Source organism: Acromyrmex echinatior, chromosome 6, assembly GCF_024713525.1.
Source record: "Acromyrmex echinatior isolate Ae372 chromosome 6, ASM2471352v2, whole genome shotgun sequence".
Classification (NCBI taxonomy): Eukaryota; Metazoa; Arthropoda; class Insecta; order Hymenoptera; family Formicidae; genus Acromyrmex; species Acromyrmex echinatior.
Genome location: NC_141857.1, coordinates 1,444,315 through 1,467,409, shown reverse-complemented (window position 1 = coordinate 1,467,409; position 23,095 = coordinate 1,444,315). Strand labels below are relative to the sequence as shown.

The 23,095-nt window shown below is 32.0% G+C and overlaps 1 protein-coding gene across 1 annotated transcript in view; it reads left to right on the top strand.

The window, feature by feature from the left end:
• Positions 1-23,095, top strand: part of LOC105143170 (uncharacterized) — a 440,192-nt gene that overhangs the window by 76,632 nt on the left and 340,465 nt on the right. Inside the window, exon 3 of the mRNA XM_087407269.1 lies at positions 7,026-7,088. The gene's annotated coding sequence lies outside the window, so the exon portion shown is untranslated. The remainder of the gene's footprint in view (positions 1-7,025; positions 7,089-23,095) is intronic.

Below are 23,095 nucleotides of genomic sequence, written 5' to 3'. Positions count from 1 at the left end.
ATTATTTAAATATTATTGTGAAAACTAATGTACTAAGAATGAAAATCAATGAAGGTATATTTTGAGTGTCGAAGCTCTTTGGATAATTTTCAACGATTTCTCCAAGAATTGCTGCTCAAGACGGTAGCTCTTAAGGGGTAGAACGTAGATACTGCGGCTAGACAGACGGGACCTCGGGGGATTTGAATTGAATTAAGAAGACTAATTTAGGTTTAATCCTTGGGTTAATTTAAAATGGGGAGGTGAAGCTCTTAATCCTGATAGATAAAAGGCAACGACGTAGCGACGATGCTTAACGGCGAAGAAACGATGAGAGTTCACCACAAACAGAACTATGATAACTGAGTGGCTAGAATCGTATAATCCTTTCAGAAATAATACATTGGACTCTCTCTTGGTCTTAGGAAATAATACATTGGACTAATATTCTGTATTTTTATTTATTTATATAATCTACGATTAAAATAAGGTATTTAAAGATATTTCTTTCAGAAGTTTTATACAATTATAAATATTTTTATGATACAAACGTTAAATTAATAATATAAAAATTATATTATATTATAAGATTTAATTTGTGATAAATTATCACAAATGTTTCATCAATTTCCGATTTAAATCGCGTTTTAGAATTAAATCCTCAAATTTTTAACGTCATTTTCTTTTACAATATTATTGTCTCTTTGCTTTGCGATTTTTATTGAAAACTCCTTGCATTCCATTCCGACTAAATTTTACACATACCGCTACGCGCACGGAATTTTTGTCAAAGCGTCTCGTGAATAGACGATGTGCGAATATTTCAATTTGGAAGACTTGTGCCTCTTGTTGCATTACATTTTATTCAATAGACGAACTTTTGTGGCAAAAAAGTATTGTGATGAAATAGACTTTTAAAGTCTTTGTGATACTTACATACATACTTACGTGTCTTTAAAGAAATATAAAAACTTTTTGATTAATTGATTTTTTATGTAACATTTTATCATAGTTTTATATTTTTAAAAAGTAAATTACAGCATGCTCATGAAATATTTCGTCGCTATTACGCTCGCTTGTCTGACATTAAGAATCTAGGCCATCTGTAAATTTATTTAATTAGTATTACTTCCTTCATTGCTGAATCGTCTTACCTCATTCAACGAAGAGAACTACTGTCTACTATCTTCCGGAAATTAGCTCTACCTTTTGTCAAACAAGACAAAAGTGACAGCAACAGGAAAGTCAATTAACAGGATTAAAGTAGACGAGAAATTCATTGAAATATTTCGTGAAATGCAGCGAAAATTATTGATATAAGTCTGCTGTTTTAAAGAAAGATATATTATTTCCTTTTCGTTATTATAAAGATCAAAAAGACGGTTTAACTCTCCGGAGCTAATGATGAAATCTATAATACAGTTACTGACACTGAATCTATAAGATTAATTTATTTTAATTTATTTTAATTAAAAGATATTAATTTGAAGAAATCAAAGTGATATAATTTATATAAAAAAAAATAAATATACTAAATAAATGTGATAAGAATAACCCGCAAATGTAAAATGAAGAAAATTGATTGACACTTTTGGCAAAAGGATTTATAATTGAATGAGTCCAGTAGATTTATAATTAGCTTTGGATGGTTAATATTAATTATAATTTAATTTAGTACCTTTCATGAATACGTATGAAGTATTCATGGTAATTAAATAAATTGCACTAAAAAACTTTTTAATATCCATAAATCTTTATAAAAAGTAAAAAATCTTCATGGATATTGTTGTTTGATATTTATTAATTTTGTTGCATTAATTAATGTCGAAATAATTCTCAAAGTTACAAAAGTCACGGAAGTGATAATATTCTTTGATAGTCTAGATGTCGCCGATTCGTTTGATGATCGTCTTGTACCAATAAGCATAGAATAGGTATTGCTTATAAAGAAAATATATTTAACCGTGGCGGAAATGAGATGGACTATGATGTCGACAACTTGGAAAAGCCTTGAGGCGAATCTTGAATGAATACAGAAATCGAGCGAGCTACGTTGAGAGTATCAAAATGGATACTCTTGTCGAGAATTAAGTTATCGCTATACAAACACGGCCCTATTCAGTTATTACTATTTGCGGTGCAAGTTTATTTACGAAAGCAGAGTTAGTTTACAAGTAAAATGGATAAATAGAGCCATATATCAAGTTATGATTCACTCGAATTTATTATAGAACATTATTTATATAATTATATATATATATATACATATATAAATAAAACATACATAAATAAAACATATATAAATAAAACATATATAATTAATTGCATATATTATATATATATACAATATATATACAATTGTATATATTTATTATATATTCTTTAAATCTTGTGGAGTGAAATCTCACTCAAAAAGCCTGAAAATTTAGCATGTCTTGAAAAAAAAAAGAGATTTATTCTTTTGAAATGAAATCTATAATATTTCAAACGAAAATCTTGATCGTAATACCAGAGTAGACGGAACTCTAAAAAAGGGATTGAGATTTCACTCCTTTGTAGTGAATCTCATTTCAAATGAGTAAATCTCACTCTAAAAAGAGTGAAAATCTATCACTCTTGAACAAGAGTTGCTGTATTTTCACTCTTTTTTCAAGTCAGGTTAAATTTTCAGGCTCTTCGAGAGAGCTTAAGATTTTACGCTACGATTTAGAGAGTGTGTGTATATATATATATATATATATATATATATATATATATATATATATATATAATATGTGAATGTGTGTGTGTGTGTGTGTGTGTGTGTGTGTGTGTGTGTGTGTGTGTGTGTGTGTGTGTGTGTGTGTGTGTGTGTGTGTGTGTGTGTGTGTAAGTATTAGAATGTGTTTTATTAATATATAATTTTAGAATTTTCTTTTTCTTTTATGTTTACTAATTTCGCAATATAGCTATATACTTCTAGTAATTGTATATATAAGATAATTATATATATAAGAGAGCTTAATTTCTCGCAATATCTTAATTTCTAGTAATTTTTTATAATTCATTTTTTTTATACAAACTGCCAAACTTGAAATTATAAAAATACTTACTGGGAAGAGAGAAATTAATTTTTAGAATTTTAATTATGCAAATTAGTCCCGATGAAAATGGATGTGAATGTCCTTATTTTTACAACACAAAGGTTTTATTTATATCATTCGTATAGCTTTTATTACATTTTAAAAATTACAAAATATATTGCAAAATATATTGATTTATAGTTTTTATAGTTATTTATAGTTATTTTTGTTTTTGTTATATTTATTTAAATCTGCCAAAATAATCTACCATATTCTAAATGTTTTATATATACATACTCGTACATATATAATGAATTCTCACATGTTACACTCTAACCGTATTTTTTCGTATTCATCCGTATTCATATCTTTCTCAGCTTGCTTTACTTATTTTAATTTACAAATTTAATTTATCTTATCTCAAACATTTTCATTTCTTTTATAAAATATTTATTTTTTACGCTCTTGTGCGTTCACACTTTCATACTTTCTTCATATTAATTATTTGCTTTTCCGTTCGTTTTAATTACATTTGCTCATTTACAAAATCCAATTTTCATTCTTTTTCATTCTTATTTTCATTTTTATATAATACATACTTTCTTTTTTGTTACAGTCTTATGCGCTCACTCTGACATTTTTTTGTTTATATATTACGTCACAATTTATCTAATTGCAATTTGTTAAAACTAAAATGATTACAATTCTAAATTTATTTTAAGTTATGTAATTACTTTTATTATTAGAAGTATTTTATTTAAAATTGTGTTTTCGATAAAAAAAAAACACTTAGTCAAAATCTTTTTCAATTCATGTATCAATTGAACAAATAGATTTTAAAAATCAATTGATTTGATATTTGTACGTCATATATACACTAAAAAAAATTACTAAATTTTAATAAATATTTGTTTCAATAATATACCTACGAAATATTTACTAAATGTAAACATGTATTTATTTGATTTAAGTATAACTTTTTTATTTTGAGTTAATATTTATTTACCATAAGTAAACATTCTGTTAGTAGTATTGAAACAAATATTTATTAAAATTCAGCAAATCTTTTTAGTGTACAGACTTTTTAGTGTCGCGATTCAATTTCTAATGACTCAATAATCAATTCTTAAGAGAAGAACATAAGAATATATAATAAAGAGTATATAATAAATATTTCCTAGTAACTAGATTGGCTAGCTTTGCTGTTTGTTTTTATTAAATGCTGCGTGTTCTAATGCACATAAGACCATTTAATACTGTGTGCCACAAGATTTGAGCATACAGATCGCTACCATGCGATAATCGTGAACCAATGCGTCCGTGTGTCGTCATATTGTATTATTATGTATCACAATGATCGCGATAAGCAATAGAAGATACACTATCATATCTCATTGTTAAGTGATTATAAGTAAATGTTTGTTAATCCGCGAATGAAACTATCAAAATGATGATCTTTATCGTAGCAGAATATTTAACGCGAATCATTGGTTTGGAGTAAAAATTGAAACGGAGTAGAAATTGGAATTACATATTGTTTCGCGATATTTTTATTCTTCTGATATTTGATTCAGACATATCCTCTATTGCTCTTTGAAATTTAAATTAAAAATTTGAAAAAGCATTTTAGCTTAAATCTAATTTAATTATCGTTTTGATTTTAAATAAATAACTAAATATTATACGAATCGCCAGTTCGAATTTTTTGAGTCACGTTGGTATCCGGTTAAGTACGCATTAATAATTAATTTGAGATTGAGGAAATAGAATATTTAACATATCCTCATTTCATAATACGTTATTTTGAAACGATCAGTTAATGTTTATTTTTGTGGCATGCAACATTGCACATAAAGTCGCTGCGCGTCTCGTATTATTTACGCGACTAAATTTAATTCAGTAGAACGTGTGTCCATCAGAACGCGATCTACGAATACTAAGTACTATTAGAAAGATATTAGATTAGATATATTCAAATATAAGAAATTAGAAGAAATTTAAGTTATTTTCAATTTTAACATAATCTGCACACACTTTTGGATCAAGATTAGGGTTGCACGAGATATCAAGACTAATTTTGCTATTGTCTCTCTTTTGCCTCCAATTCCTCCAAATTCAAGACAAGATTATTAATAAATTATTAAGACAATACCAAGCTATGTCCAGATTCTTGGTCTTATTTTGATATTATTGGTATCTAAAAAAATTATGTATATATATATATATGTATATATATTTGTAAATAATAACAAAAAAGTTGTTACATAATTGTTAAACATATTTAGAAACTTTATTTATAATTACATTTTAATAAATTGTGAGATGTTTTTAAAATAGTGAGAGATCGGTGACAGATTTCTTAACTTCAATAATCATCAATTTTAACGCTTAATATCTCGGTTTGCGGGGCAGAGCGATATTTTTTTCTGCCAGATTCTTTCGTTTTCAGTGAAAACACATCGAAGCCCAATTTTATTAATTTTTAAGATGCGAGACCTATTCTGTATAATTACCACTTTTGCCTCGCGGTAGATATTACGTACCTATTACTTCCGAGCAAGCTAGACGTTGATTGACTACGCCAACTTCCGCCGCATGGCAAGAGTTGCCGCGTTCTGTGTACAGGAACTATTTCACAAAGAGAGAACTTACGCGAGCTTGTTAAACAAAGCAGTATCGCAACAAAACACAGAGGTTTGCTCGATTAGAGACAAAACAAGATAAAATGAGATTTTTGCTTGGTATTCATCAAGACCGAAACAAGATTAAAATTTTCAAAAATTTTCAAAAATACAATATTTTTAGAATTATTGTCTTGTTTTGGTATCGTGCAATCGTAATCAAGACATATATATGGTCTATATTTTGCGGATGAACTAGTGTACACTTGGAACTTAAAATGAGAGATAGATATATGTTTAATATTTGACGAAAGCGAGAAAGAGTTTTAGTGCAGATTAGTGCAGCAAACAAAAAAAAACAGATCTCTAATAGATGACTCATCAAATTAATTTAAATAATAAAAGACTGTCATATAAGTATCATCATTTTAACAAATGTTCATTCTTTTAATATATGAATTTTTTTTTAGATTTATGTGTTTAAAATGTATTGCGTAAATTATACATAATATTGAATTTTATTTAAATATCTTTAGATTAGGCCTGTCTAATTTGAACTCTGAAGTCAAAATGCAAAACCATCGATTTCAAAAAACTTTAATGTGAATAAGATTTTAGAAGTATATAATACTTGTAAAGTGTTGAGCGTTAAGCGTCACTTAAATGTGTATCAACACTTTTCAGTCCCTGAAATTTTACCTACATTGAATTTTTTTGCGTCGATAGCTTTGCGTTTTGGCTCTAGAGCTCCAATGAGACAGACCTGCTTTAAATGATTACATATTAAATTATTAAATTAATAACTTAACGTATTGCGCGGTATTAGATTACACACACATACACAAAATGATATTCTCGAATTTTCAAAATAGAAGTTATGTATGAAACAGAGTCGCACGATACTTTGATATGTTTAATTGATTTTAATTACAATTATAATTAGGCTAGTATTTTAAGATTTATGATTATTTTGATGATTGCATAGCATAGTTTTGGCATTTATACATTAGATATATACATTAGCGTGATGTGAGATATATTTGAGATGTGAGATACATTAGTGTGATGTGAGATATATTTGAATTTCAATTAAACAAATTGCTAATTTTCATACAATTATCGCAATGAAAAAAATAATTATACAAAAAATTTTGAAACTCTATGATTTACTCGATAATATAATTTATAATTCGAGTGAATAAAGCTCATAGAGAGAGCTTCCAACTTTTTTTTCTTCCGTTATTCTTTCGTTACAGACAATAAGAGCGCGTCGCATACAATTAATGTTGGCAGTGCCATGTGATTATCTTATCCTGTGATTAGTATATGCACAATAGTAATTAGTCTGTTCGTGTTGTTATAGTGCAATGGAATCTGAGAGGAGGAGGAAATCTGGCATCGAACAACGGCGGAAAACAACCATGGAGTGAGTAAATTATTATCTTTTATTTTGCTTTTTACGACGATTTTGAAAGAAGTTATTATATGAAAAGAATGATTTGCCGAAGTATCTAAAAATTTAAGTAAATATAGATCAGAAAATATTTCGTTGAATCATCAAAATAATTATGTAGGAAGCTCAAGCATGATGAACAATGCAAAAAGTTTTGATATTCTATCAATGAATTGCGGTCTGCATAATTATTTTGATAGTTTAACAAAAAAATTATTTTCAGATCTGTATCTAGCTAAATTTTTAGATACTGCAAAATCGTTCTTTTTGTATATTTATTATACTTTTAATAATAAAAAGAAGAGAGATGAGGATATTAATTTGCTAGGAAATTCTTTTATCATTTATAACGAGGGAAAATTTTAATTCAGCCCGGGACTTAATCTCTCCTTCATTGAAACAGTTTTTATATAATTTTGAAAAGTTGCTAGGTTATAGAATAACGTGTCATCCTAACAATTAGCCTCAACTATGTCGGTGTCCGATCCGCGGACAGATTTCCTTGGGGGCTAGTTCGCGAATCAACTTTTTAAACTTCCTGCCAGAGGTTCATTAGTGATAACTCAAGCACGTCTGTCTGCCACGAACGCGAAAACTTCTACCCAAAGGATTGGCAATGTACTTTTGAAAAATATGGAGCGGTTCTTCACGACTTATTCGCATGCTTCTTTTCAACTCTGTAATTCTGAGAAAAATGCGTTAGACATATGAAAATTGAAGATGCAGTATTTTATGTAAAATTGGATTCTAGTGGTTATAATATAGAAATGCATTATATTTATATTTTTCTATTTACAATTGTACTGAAGCCACAGTAATAATTTCCTTATCTCATTAAATTTAATGAACTAAATAAAAATTTCCTCTAAAAATTAAATATAAAGTTATTAGCTTATTATAATTAATATAACAAAGAATATATACAAATTATGTGCATCAACTATATACAATATTTCAAAAATATATTTTATAAATTAATTTTGTAATATAAAACATCTATATAATATATCCTGTAAATATTATTATAAATATTATTATAAATACATGTTATTATCGAGAATCTTATTAATCCTTAATTACATGAGTGGGTCATTTGGATCTGGGTGAAAATTTTAGTATGCCACTATTTTTGTATGATTAATATTGCAGAGTTGAAGTGAGAGGGTAAAAAAAAACTTGAAACCTTTCTGTATCGATCGTCGTGTTGTAATTGGTTTGTTGTTGTCTTCACGCTAATTGTGATACAATAAAGGGCTGGATGACTTGGACTCGTCGAATGTAAATTCGACAGATTTTTAGCCGAAAGTAAAAATTCGTTTTTAATAAGTGCTTTTTTATTAGTGCTGTATTGAAGTATATGTGTTGTCTCTCTCTCTCTCTCTCTCTCTCTCTCTCTCTCTCTCTCTCTCTCTCTCTCTCTCTCTCTCTCTCTCTCTCTTCTTATAATTAAAACATATTCGTTATCAAAAAAAATATTTTTACGAGAGAAGTGTCTTGGTGAAACAATCGCTTTATTTTCTCAGAGTTATAAAATCGTGAACAAATAATGTCGAAATCATTATATGTTTAATATAAAATATTTTCATTGCATTTTTTTAAACAAGAAAATACTCGACATACCTCTGATATCGCTTTTACGAGCATGTATAAAAATGTCTCCACTTTAATAGTGCAAATAATTATACTTTTTGGAACGAATTATAATGTTTTTTTTTTCTTAAAGTTCACGTTTTTCCCTTTTCAAAACACTATTTATTTTTATCTGGATCTTTTTTTATTATAAAGATATGATTTTTTTTAAGAAAAACTGATTATTGCACTCTTTTCACAAATTGTTCTTTAATATTTTTTGGCATCACTTTTTCAATTATTATAAAAATATTTTTATATCTCTCTTTTTTTTATATTTTGATATCTTGATTTTATACATTCTGGTATTTCATAAAAGAAAAGAAAAATATTTTCCATTGAGATTTGTGATAATTACAGAGTCAGTTAAAAACCCTGTGGTGACCCAGACATGTAAATTAAGACTCTAAAACGAGAAATGTAATTGAAGGTTAATAATATGAGTATTAAATTATGTGGAAGAATATCGTTATCATGCCACGTTGAAGTGAAAACGTAATTCGAAAAGCGCAAATATTGATTAGGGTTGTTATTACCAACTGTATGATAATATTAGTAAAGATAGTCTAACCGTTAGATGAGACAATTTATGTGAGAGTCCTTGAGCTGTACAAGAGAGCACAGGCCGATCGCTTTGAATTTGCGAATCAGAGAGGAATATATATGGAGTCCGTACCTTGTCATTAATCAATCAGTTAATTAGGGTCATTTCACTATTAGGGCTCGTTATGGTTTGTGCTCTCTCCACGTTTGGTCTTTGACAGTCTAAAGTGCAGTGGTATAACTGCTACGAGTACTACGATCAGTAAGTGCTACGATGGGTAGATTTCGAGAACCATGGGTTCACATATATATGTGTGTCGTATGTCTATAAATGACAAAGTATAATGAGGTTTATTATGTTACGCGAAGTGTTAATAATTAGTGAAACAATGCTTAAGTATCATTAACTCTGTATTGATTTCCTTAAGAAGTCTCCTTTAAACGATATTATTCATTATGATATTAGAGTTGTCCACGCGACGCCACGTTTAACGCCAAATTGCATATTGTTTTATCGCACCAACATTCTTATGAGATATACATATATATATAATATATATATATATATACGTGTTGGGAAAATCCAGCCGCGGGGCACCGTGCCAGGTTCTGTTCTCCAGCGTCAATAAATCTGGAGTTAACACACTGGCATTCTAAACGCGATGTAAACCACCTGTAAAGCGAGGCTCGACCTCGGTGTGGTATCTCATTAACTCTAACTCGCGTTACGCGTTTGCGAAAAGGGGCCGTTGCGTGTCTCGCAAATGAGACTCGCTCGTTGATTTTTCATTTGCCAGAATCGCGCCTCTACTGTATACGCGTATTTACGCTCACTCATGCGTTTTTCTCGTCGTGAGAATATCGCGGCTGATTCACTCCACGCACACGCGCGATATTGTCGCCCCGTATCTCTAGTTCTCTTTTTTTTCCGACGATTTATCGCACCGACCATTTGATTCGAAACGCTCCAGCGACTGCAAGAGCTTCAATGATTTCGACGACACTCAGGGGAACGTTTTTTTATTTTTTCTCTTTTATTTTTTAAGAGTAGCGTTACTTTATGTTTGCGCACTTATCCGACAACAATTAACAATCGCGACTATATTTGATTGTTCGCCATTCTATTTCATAGTAGTAAAACATTGTAACACAATTATTGCATTGACAATTGATGTATATATCGTTAGATATAAAAGAAGCAATGGCAACCCAATCTTTTGAGTTAAATAACATTTTATTTCTAACTTCTTTATGTGTCACAAAATGTAAACCAATCCATTTCTGTGATTAGTTTCAATGTAAACAACGCCCATTTTAATGTATACAGTTAGTAAATAATAAATTAAATATAAGTAAAATTTAATACATTTTCTCGAGTTAAATGTTTAACTCTATTGTTTTAGTTATTAATAATATATTGATAAATTAAATTAATAATATATTGAGTAAGAGTAGTGGCGATCTACAGAAATTATTAAAAATTGGTTATAATTTGACATTATGAATTTAATAATGCAGTTTTCTTTATTCTGGCGTTTTCTTCTCGTACAATATACACAACACTAAATTTCTTACAATGAAATCTCATTCCAAGAAAGTGAAAATATACAACCCTTGAAAAAAAAAAAATATTTCACTTCTTAAAAAAGACTCTTTTTTTAGAGTGAATTTTCACTTCAAAAGAATGGAATCTAACTCTAAAAAAGTGAGATTTTACTCTAAAAAGAATGAAGATAGTCATTTTTTTTCAAGAAGTAAAATATTTTCATTTTTTGTCAGGAGTGGTTGCATTTTTTTCTCTTGGAGTGAGATTTCACTGCAAGAAATTTTGAGTGTAGCTACAGTTATTTATTCTACTTAGTCGTTCCACTTTTCGGTAAACTTCGGTTCACAGTTTTACTCTCTTACTCTCTTATGCTCTTATTCTTTTGTTTATCCAATAGGTGAATTATTACATAGTTTATCTGAAGATACAACATCCTTAATGTTTTATATTTATTTTAACTACTTCATGGCTTTCTTTATAGCTGTATTAATTCAGCCGCTAATAATTTATACTTATTTTTCGTATCAAGCATGTGATAAATCCGTTCGTTATCGTTGACAGTGACAATAGATTCAAAGCAGGAAAAAATAAAGAAGCGTCATATAACTGTTCCGATCTGTACCAAAGTCACGCGTTTTCTGATGCGTTTTCCCGACATACTTGGACGATTTAAATGCCAGGTGGCTCGTGACAAGGGCGCAAACTGCGATACAGTATGTTATTCTTGCAGAAACCATTTTCCGGGTATGTCAGAAAAGCTGCATCGAGTCGGTGCCGCGCGACTCGGCGCAGCGCGACGCGACGCGACGCGACGCGACGCGACGCGATGCGGCGTCGCGGATTCCCAGAGGATGACGGCAAGAGAAGGTCTATAAGAGGGATAATATCATGTCTAGTGGGATTTGTCGGAGGTAAACAGAGTGCACAAGGCTGTTGCAGGCAAACGTATTACCGCAGGATATCTTATATACACACGTTTGCTCGCCGCGCTTCCAAGCTACTTTCGCTTCTACACAACGACACTCGCGCAGGGATTGCACCTTGCTCCTCTTTTCTCATGCTCGATCGCTAAATTCTGTTTCTCTCGTTCATTACGATTTGTTTCCAAAACCGCCAACTGCGAGACGTATCGAATGCACTCAGAACGCAAGCTGTCGGCTGCATGTTGGATTTACGTTGCATTACGAGTTTGTAAGGCACGAATAAATCCGGGAAGTCTTGTCTAATACGATTTGAATACGACGAAGTATATAAGTTGTCACGTCGTATATATATTTATAAATAAAACATGGTAGATCGATCGAATGTCATATGATATATCAAAGTAGGTTGCATGAAATGATAGTTTTTGACTTTGTAAGGATCAGTTTGATACTGTTTTTAAAATTTCACAAAAGCGACCTTGGTATCGGAAACAGGCCAACCGGAATAATAGTCGTTTCCTCGCCAAATAGATTTGGCGCGGTTCTGCACTGTCCTTCTATCGCTATAAATTTTCTCTGATAATCTGGAAACTTTTCAAGGTAACATGCAAAAGGATAGCCGTTGTAGAGACTTGTTCTTACGCTTATATGAGCAAATACGGCATGTATTCTCAGTGTGCAAAAATCTTTACGAGCTTGAAGTTCGATAATTTGACATTATAAATTCTATTCTTTCAATATATGATATCATTATACGAGTATCTCAATAAAGTTACAAGACATTAAATTTGCATTTATTTATATTTAATGAAAATCAGTCATTAATCTTTTTTTATTATTAATATTTATAAACGCAACTCTGTGAAATTTATCAGGCATTTAGTATAATAAGTTTAGTATAATAAAACAATAAGTATAAAATGTGCACCTTTTATCTAGCTAACATATTGGAAATTAAATATTACATGGAATGTTTTGTTGAAGTATTTAAAATGAGATCTGAAAATATTATAACTTTTGTTGGACCACCAAAATAATTATGCAAAATACTTAAACTGATTGCAGATAAAATGTCAGAACTTTTTGCAGCATTGGTCAGCATGAGATTCCTCTGTAATTATTTTGATAATTACAACAATTATTTTCAGATCTGTGTCTAAACTAAATTTTTAAATACTTGAGCACAAAATCGTTTGTTTTATGCATTATGTCTAATTCGGAGTTCACGATAAACTAGCTAGATTCATACAATATGAAGCGCGCTTCTCGTATTTGACGCCGTCGCGATCGAAGGTACGTGGCTTAAACGATGCCGTTGGTGGTTCTTCCTCTCTTGAGGATCGTGCGAACTACCGGTAGATCCGAAAATATCCGACCATTTTCCAGCGGCTGCCATTCCCAGACCACATCCGCGTACGATGCCCGCCCTTTCCGCTTCGCGCATTTACGGCGCGCCACTCGATACTCCACCTGATGGTTCATCCATCTTTCGCGAACCGACATTTAGACATTTCGGCTCGGTACTGCCCAATGCTCACAAACACTCGCATTTGCCTGACGTACTACGTGAATCAGGACTACCACCTGCATTTTTAATCACGAAAACGTTTAATAAGACATTGAAAAATATATGCACATGTAACAATATAAATTAAACGGACTTAATTTCGTATCAATTTCATTTTTCAGTATGAAATGAAATAACAAAGAATAATAATGAAAAAGAAAAAATTCTATTTCAAAAAATATTGATTAACAGTTGTTAATTATTTTTTATTTTTATATTAAATTTATTAAATAAAATAATAGTAATTTCATTACAAATTCAGTTTTCTATCTGAATTGTTTTATTATACCATAACAGATTTTGAGCAAGACTTGCAAAAATTTAAGCAATATGCTTTTGCGAGTATATCAGAGAAAAATGAACAGCGAAAGTACTTACATTAGATTTACTCAATTTATGATGTCGGCTTATGTATACGCAATAGCATGTCAGCGTAATATGTTTCTTCCAGTTTCTACGCCGTTGAATTAACATAAACAGAACGCGGATAATATATTAGGTTTCGCGCGATAAACATCGCTCATGGTAACACTTTCACTCTCGTTTTATTGTAAATTGCATTTTCGTGTCCAACAAATTTTTATGTGAAACATTGTGCTTCCGTGTATTTGCTTTCTTTTTTTTTTCGTACTTTCACTTATTTTTCAAACTATTCTGCAAAAAAAAGGACAGGGTTTCACATTCTAGTTAAATAAGTCACTGGAATTTGAAGGAGAGAATCAATTTCGAAATTGTTAGTATGAATCCTTTGTGTATATCCTCAAAGTGAATAGAGTGCACAATTCAAATTAGACGCGGCTGTAGAGTGGAAGCAAAATTATAGCCAGTGTCTGCAAGTTCATGCGTTTCGTGATGAGTACGAGGAATCGTGCTGCGGAACTTTGCTAATTAACAGCGTGCTGTTAATTAATGTTACAAGTATTTTAGAAACATGATGGTCCCCCGAGATCGTAAAATAGAATGTGCAAATCATTTCACATTATTGCGTGTCGAATTATAAATACTATTCACACTTTTGCAGTTAATAATATGTAATATAAATAATTCCCAATCGCAGTCTATTTTATTCCGCTTTGTATTTGCCTTGAATATTAATCGTTTAAAGAGAGGAAATGAAAATTGGAAAAGAATAAATTTCATAATTATTTTGTTCATGCGCCAATTAGTAGTATAATTAAACTAATTATTTAACTTATTTAAATACATCAATACGAAGGAAATCACGAATTTTTATATTAATGAGCTTTTGGAAAAAGAATAGTGTTGTAGCTATTGTTGCTTCGTGATTCGGTGTTGTTTAACGAATTTCAAACGTGTTCCATAAATTCGATGCAAGACAGTTAATTTTTGCAACTTATAACTCTTGCACTCTCGGGAATAACTTTTTTTTCTGATTACAACTTGTTTGAATTCAATGTAATTCAAAGCCGAAATGAAGAAAAGTTTTTAATATATGCATGTTAAAAAGATTATAAATCAATGCATGGTGAATTGAAATGCGGATACCGCAATTCCATTACAATACCGGATTGCGCGAACATAAATCTTCCTGAAAGTAATAATTCAAGCGAACAGTTTCGTGTGTCTCGAAGGTTCTCCGTCATCTGCGATAGCTGTGGAACTTGTTGGATTTCAGCCGATGAAAATCGACGCTGAAGGAACGCAGGCTACGGCCAAAAGATATTAATATGTAAAGTAACGGCGCTTTGCGAGTGCTTCGCTTTGCGCGCTTCATCATTGTTAAAATCGATGCCAGCTCTCGTAGATACTGCAGATCCTTGCCACTTGTATGGCTGCATTAATGCGTGGTTAAGATAGGCGAAACGCCAAGAGTAATAATTTATGATGACAACGTTATTGAAATAAAAGTCGATCTATGTAGCAGAAAACAAAAATTAAAAGAAAACGCTGTTCTTTAGTAATTTATTAGATAAAATTCTTGCTAATTTAATAATAATCTAATTAATATTTTTTTAAACGTAAACCTTATTATTTTTCTGTTATGTTTTCTAATTTTATTTTAGTGACTTTAGCAATTCTGGCAAAATTTTGTATTAATATTGTTTACTAAACCCATACTATTTTTGTTGCGTATTTTTCGCGCGCAATAACGCGCACATAAATTATGAACAACATGGTTTAGTTGCATCGATTTATCAATGTCTGCAATTACTTATAACCAGTTAATCCTACATGATAAAGTTATTTAACTGTCGGTACTATAATCGCTGCCATCATTAATTTGTTGAAATATATTGCGATAACACTGATAAAATTTCATACATTTCATTTTGGCGTATTCGACTGCGAAGCTTATTAACCGCAGAGTTTTGTTACGGTTTTCGTGAAATGGCTAACTGTCTACAAATGAGTTCTTAATGACTGCCTAACTTACTCTTAATTGATCCTTAATTCTACTTAATTTATACAGCGGGGGACCAGCAATGAAATCAACGGTAACGATGAAGTAGCAGGTAGCAAATAGCTTCCTTGCTGGAAAGAAATCGCGTTCATCAAAGAACAATCGAAACCGCCGCGCCGGGAATGCAATGCGCAAGAAACGCATGCACGCCGACAAGAAAAGAGTAATGCGCGATTAAGCAGGCACACCATCGTTTGTAATGGTTTACTGAAAGTAAGCGCACGCCATCGTCAACCCCCGCAGTCTCTTTCTCTCTCTCTCTCTCTCTCTCTCTCTCTCTCTCTCTCTCTCTCTCACACAACTCTGGGGAGAACGACTGGAACTTACTCCTGCGAGTTTTGTTGCGGTTTCCGCGAAATTGCTTTATAATTCCTGATTTATATTTCCCTCTGGCCGGCGCGGGCGGCGCGCCCGCCACCCTCTTTTCACGCTCTCTTCTCCACGACTTCCGCCAGCTCGGCGCGTATTCGAGAATGACGTCCCCGTTCCTTAACGCATATTTCTTTCACCACTGAGTGCGCTTAACGCTCGCTTAGATATCACTTACTCGAATCGTCGCGAAGGCGACGCTTCTTCATTTCTGCTGGAATTTTTCCGAGCTGTATATATAGTAATATGTGACTAGTTGATGTAAATCGTGTATCATATTCCTTGTATCGTTTATCGAAATCTTGTTTTCTCTGCCATATGATTTTAACATTTCCAATATCTTTAGGACGTATTGACTTTGGATTTTATTATTTAAAGCTGACAACCAACCGACCTCGGGTTAATTCTGTTATTGTGTGATTGAATCTGCATTGAAATTCTCGGTGAGATTTTGATGGGTAGAAATCGACTCGATTCAACGTCACGTTGCGTCATTCCCATGTCAGTACGCGCAGCGCACAATTTCCCTGTACCCATTATAATTGCTTCACACCTATCGCATGGCGAACAGATGTGCTGTCATGGTGATATTGCGAGTTTGATCTCGCGCGTAAAATGAATGTCATTTTACGAGCGATTAATTGCTAATATAACTCTGATAACTAATCAATAGGTGGTGTCTCTGGAAATCATTTTGTATTGTAAAATACAATATTAATACATAGATTTAGACAACAGTATTACAATTTATAAATTGCTGTTAAATCAGTATTTGCGATACGATTAAATGTCCCTACAGGCCGCGTATGGAATGCGATTACTACTATTGTTTATAACAAACAAAGGGATTATTGGTATGATGGCTGTGATACTTGCATGGGGATAGCTAGTATCAGTATTTGATCAGTATTATCCAGTTGTACCACTGCGTAGTTGTACGATTGGATCTCAGCGGAACCTAGGTGATGTAATTACACCTTCATGGTCCAAGCACCACCTGCGAACCAATTGTGGAGGAACCGAATTTAGACTAACATAATTGTGGGGAGATTGCTGCGGGTTCTGAAATAGATTAGCGAGATCCGATGTGCCGTGTGATGACATCGGTCACATTTATTTTCTGAGTAACCGAATGAGTTTGGAAGTTTTCGAGGTAGGTGTTGATTTAAGAACGATTTTAAGAATCCAAATCTCAGAGTAAAAGTATATATTTCAGTCTCGCGATACTTCCTCATCGCCTACGATTTCGCGCGAGAATACGCGAATTTGCTGCGAGGCAGAGGTAGATAAACGGATGGCGCGTAATGCATACGCAACGGAGTCAGCTACTTCTGAAAGCAAGGGAATGAATTGTTCTCGCGATAAGCCCGTATCTCGAGTGCGATTCCTTTCGTGGGACCAGGACGCGTCTCCCGTTCTGTTTCCCTTTTGCGAGAGACTCTCTGGAAAGTAGGCAGCCGTTTAAATTAGACCATTATCTTATGAACAGCAACCAACATACGACAATTGCTGCTTTTGCCAAACAGTCGTTAATTATCCGTCCGAAAGATATCACGCCGCATAGAATTAAAATTTTGACGAGCTAATTAACTTGAACGACTTTTCCCCCGCGATAATTTATTCTATCTGTATTTCTTCCTAATTTAATTTAAAATTATCTGTAATGTAGTAATTGTTGTGTTTTGTTCGAACGTTGAAAAGAAATTCATAAAGATTAATTATATTTTTAAGCTTCGTTGAACGGTAAAATTTAGATGCAATTCTAGCATACTTAATAACAGATCAGAATAGAATCGTTTGACGAAGTTATATCTTTTGTTATGGCTTTCGAGTAAAGTAGATTCAACGACGGGCAGGCATTGTATCACTCGATAACTTTGTGAGGAAACAAGCCGATGATGGTGACGTTGGAAACGAGGATAAACCAGTATAATATAAGTGAGGGAGGAAAACAAAATCCGTACAGAACACGTCTCATCCGGAAACGCGTATTGCAAATTCCGACTCTTTCCGTTGCGACCGTCCAGCGCGAATATCGAGCGACACGAAAATGGAATATTGATATTTCGAGTACACGCGGATACACAGGCGCGAAAGCCGCGACAGAAATACGTACGGAGCGCATAAACACTGCTGCATGGACAATTCTATGCCCTCTGCGCCCAGTTTCCTGTTTTTCTACTTGTTCACCATGCTATATCGTCCTTTTCCTTTCGTACCAACGTCACCCTTCTCTCGATTCCATTTCACATCGCACTATTCATTTTTGCATATCTATGTATATATCTATGTATAATGGACGTCTCTTTTATAGATAGAGAAAACTAATAGCAATTTAGTGACAGTTAAGATTTTTAATTTTGCTTAAGAGTGTAAAGGTCGCTTGGCAATTATATTCTTTAAAGATAATTGACGAGCACGACAAGAAATATTTATTACGATATTATTACAAATTTTTAACATTATTAAAATGTCAGATCGCTCTTCAATTGTTCTAAATATTTTATTTGAAATTATATCTAAATGATATATAATAAACTCGAAAAAAATGCAGATTATCTGTTAAATGCATTTATTGCATTTATTACGTATATTTGAAGAGAAATTATTTCTCTTTCATTATTCTTGCGTTACAAATTAAATGTATTGTTTAGGGTTCTTCTCATTTGTAACACTGACAATTGCCATTGGTGTCTACCGCGTAATAGTATTACTCATGTACGGTGAAGTACGGTGTTATCAACCGTTTCAGATTCAGTGAAGCGTTCTATAAGCGGCAGGCAAACGTAAATTTAATCCACCGCTGTTTAATACCGTCAATCATGGCACGAACCATGATGAATTTCTACTGAATATCATCTGCTCGATTTTATGCGTTAGTGACACGAGATAATAAAAATCCGGGTAAATTGATTTTGAATAAGGGATTTAAAAAATTTTGGTAAATCAATATTAATAACTTTGTAAAAATAATAAAATTGGCGTGCTGGTAATAGTTACTGTATCGTTTTTAACAAACGACACGAGTTAGTAATGTAATTAAAGAATTATAAATCTTTATTACGTATATATTGTATTTGTCAAAAGTATAATGGTAAACATCGCGATTTGTCATTGCAATATATTTATTACGATATTGACCGAAACATAAATTCATGTGCGTGATGTGTTTAATGCACGTCCAACGTTCATCAATCTAATACAATAATGGATGAAAATATTTGAATAGTTTTGCTATGAAATTTAATTACTATGTATTTTCTTTTTCTACATTTTTAGTAACTTATAGTTATTGAAAAGCAATATAATTATTGTTAATATAAGCTCGTTGGTTTACTTATATTTGTAAGAATGTTTAACTATTAGCTAAAAGTAAAGCATAGTAAAAATGACACAATTCTGACCTATCTCTTTTTAAAAGTCTCTTTCTCGTAATTAGAAATATCAGAATTTTGGTTTTAAATTAGAATTCTAGATAAATTCATATAATAAAATCAGCAATAATTTGATCAATCAAAATGTTAAAAAGAAATCTGACGAATCTATTTCTTTTCTCTATATGGTAGTCTCATGCAAATTGCACTGATTTATTCTTGACGACTTTTATATCTCGGTTCGAAGTTATCCGATCGTTTCCGATTGCTCGATCCCGCTGGGTTCGAGTTTTTCGCGGTATTTCGTCACCTTCTTTTTCCCCGTTCGCCCCTGATTCGCGAGGTAGGCAAGCGCGACGACAGATTTATGGATTCTCTTGACAATGGCGGAAACGGCGGGTCGCGGGTGGTAGTTGGCGGATCTGCCAAGCGGCGGCAGACACAAGAGTGCATTGCTTCTCCAGGAACAAAACCACATTTCTCCATCGGACGATACGTGCGCAATATATATATATATATATATATATATATATATATATATGTATATTATATATATATATATATGTATATGTATGTATATTTTATATATATATATATATATATATGTATATATATATACACAGAGAAAGGTATTTCTCACAGTGCATCACGGTGCATCTTTTCTGCAGCCCGTGGCCGATGAAATTAGCAAACCAAATTCGAAGCCGACCGTCGCATTGTCGTTGGCTTGAGCAGCCCCGGAAAGGTTCGAATTTATTCGCGACCTGGAGTATTGCTGACACAGTAAAAAGCTTGCCCTAGAGCCCCGCAACGCACATCCCGTTAAATACGATGGTATTAAACATTTCCCGAGGAGGAAGGAAGTGCTTAGCGCTATACGCTTATCAAGAGTTACTGGAGTCTGCGATGACATTACGGCGCGTTAATATCTGCGTTCGAAGGGCCAATGCGCTTCCGTATGGCAATATTCAGCGCGTTTTCTTGTCATTGGTGAAAAAAATGTTCGTTAGTCGTATTAATTATGAACGTCACATGCAAGTCTTTTATACTTCATTATCGCTACTTTTGCACCTTGGAAAATATTTCAAAATTAATTATATAACATGTAACCAGTAATATAGTTTAATATTTAATTGTTAATTAAATATATATATATAATTAATATATATATATTTAATATATATATATATATATATATATATATATATTTAATTATGTATTTTATCTATTAATAATAATGTAGAGGAAAGTTTTAAAAATGCTTGAAATTAACATGCACAAAGTGTATAAAATATAATCTGAAATTTTTTATTTTATTTGTCATTGTTCATTTATTTCATGTTTTTAAATATATTTATATTCAGTAGTAAAAAAAATTGATAAAGTACAATTTAAATAACTGCTACGCATTAGATAACTTTCCTCTATTTGTGCCACGAATATTTCACATTCAATTGAGACATCGCGTCGTGCATTCTGCCTGCTGGATTTATATGTATTTTAAACTGCTGTAGGGCATTTGTTTGTAATGCAGAGCATTAACCACCGTTTCATATTACAAAATAGCAAAAACATATAAAACATTGAATTTTGAACGAGTTATTAATTTTACTTGACGTCTTCCAATATCGATTACGTATTGTATTCGCTTTATCTAGAAATTTCATTTTTGAAAAAAAAAGTACAAAAATGTATTTCCCAGCTCTACGTGTCCCAGAATGATATGTGCGTCTCATTAAATATTCACGGAAGTCATATACCATAAACTGTAACGCATGTGGATCTTTTTCTCCTTTATGACACCCTTGAGAATCACGTGGCTTCGGAGTTCAGGACTAGTGGGTATTTGCAGAAGGTATTTGAAGAGCTAAGAGGTTAAAGGGGATGTTGGTACTTAACGTACGTGTATATCTATATACTTGTTCTCTCTCATTTTATTAGTATAGTCGCTGACTGAAATCTCCAAAATATCGAGGATTCGGAATATTGGAATTATTTGATAAAAAAAAAGGACATATGTCAAGCGTGTTCCCGAAAGCGATCTGGCTTAATTGAGACAAACTTTGGTTTCTTCATCCTTTCGTGTGTTTTATTTCCGATATGTCTTTTTTTATTTTCCACACTGATCGAAACTATCAACGTGGCAGTGCAACAAAGGCTAGCGGCGTATATTCCGTGAAACACGATATTTCAATTAAACCTATCGTGATTGGGATAAAGCTCGACCGTGCGCTATGACCGTGCCAATAAAACGAACTCGATATTGGGTGTTAAGAAAGGAATACCTTTGACAATGAGCACAGCGAATAGAAAAACGGCAATATATAACGTTTTATCGTTTTCATTTAATTTCTACGTTTATATTTTATACGAAAGTATTATATGCTTTTAAGTTAATATTTCACAATATTTTTATTTATTTTTGGCTTCATCACAGATTTTATAGAGAAAATTATAGTTATTATACTCTTTACACGGTCAAAGAAATATTTGGATAAATGGACTAACTGTTGTGTGTTATAATATATATTTGTACACACGTAATATTTTATAAACTACGTAATTTGCAAGTGTATTAAGTCTCTCATTTACAAACTTATAGACAAATTGAGAAACAACTTTTTCCAAGTACAGTGTATGAAATAAGTTGTGACAAGCTTATTTTATTGTAAAAGTTATCCTAAAGACATTACAAAGTTATGATTTCTTAAAAGTGTTTAACGAGCATTTCGCATGCGACGTATTTATTTGATTTAATTCAACATTCATTTCGTGATTCTGAATATATTAGGCTTGGATAGTAGTTTTTCATCAGCTCTCATTATTAGAATTATGAATTTTATGAAAAAATTATTCGCGAATTGGACATGTCTGCATAAAATATTGCATATTTATTACGTACGATTGGTATATATAATAAATTTTCCATTAAACATAAATTCTCCTAACAGCAATATTACATCAGTAACACATCAATATAATTATAATTTCCCACGTAACATTGTAAGTTTAATATAACACATGTTGTACATTAATGGTTGTATTATTAAATGGGAAATTATAATATTGATTTTAATGTTACTATTAAATTTGTGTTTAGTTATAAATTGATGTAATTGTTATAAATGCATTCATAACACACGCAATTGTTGTACAAGATTCGTATTATGATGGAAAAACGATAGACTTCAAACATGGTTAGCACTTATTGTAAGGAGATCAGGTAACCTGGAAGAGAGAAGTGAAGGAAGACGGTCGATCGAAAGACGATGGGATGAGGCGAAATCCACTATCAAAGTAGATGTTTCCCTAGCGTGCCATACGTTTCCTTCGCTATTCTCCTAAAGTGCAAACCCACCAAATAGGAAGGAGGAAACGGTTCGCCGAACAGCTGCTTACGGTTTCATAACCGCTTCATAGATTCGGAAGGCTACGATCTATCAGACCAACATAATATTCGTTCTAGCTGCGGGAAAAATCAGATACTCCTCTCATATCAAGAAGGAATATATCTCCATTTTCAGTCTCTTCATCAACATCTTTATTGTTCATTGCAAGGAAAATTTGAAAATTTTATCATGATATTTTTTTTACTCTCATCATAATT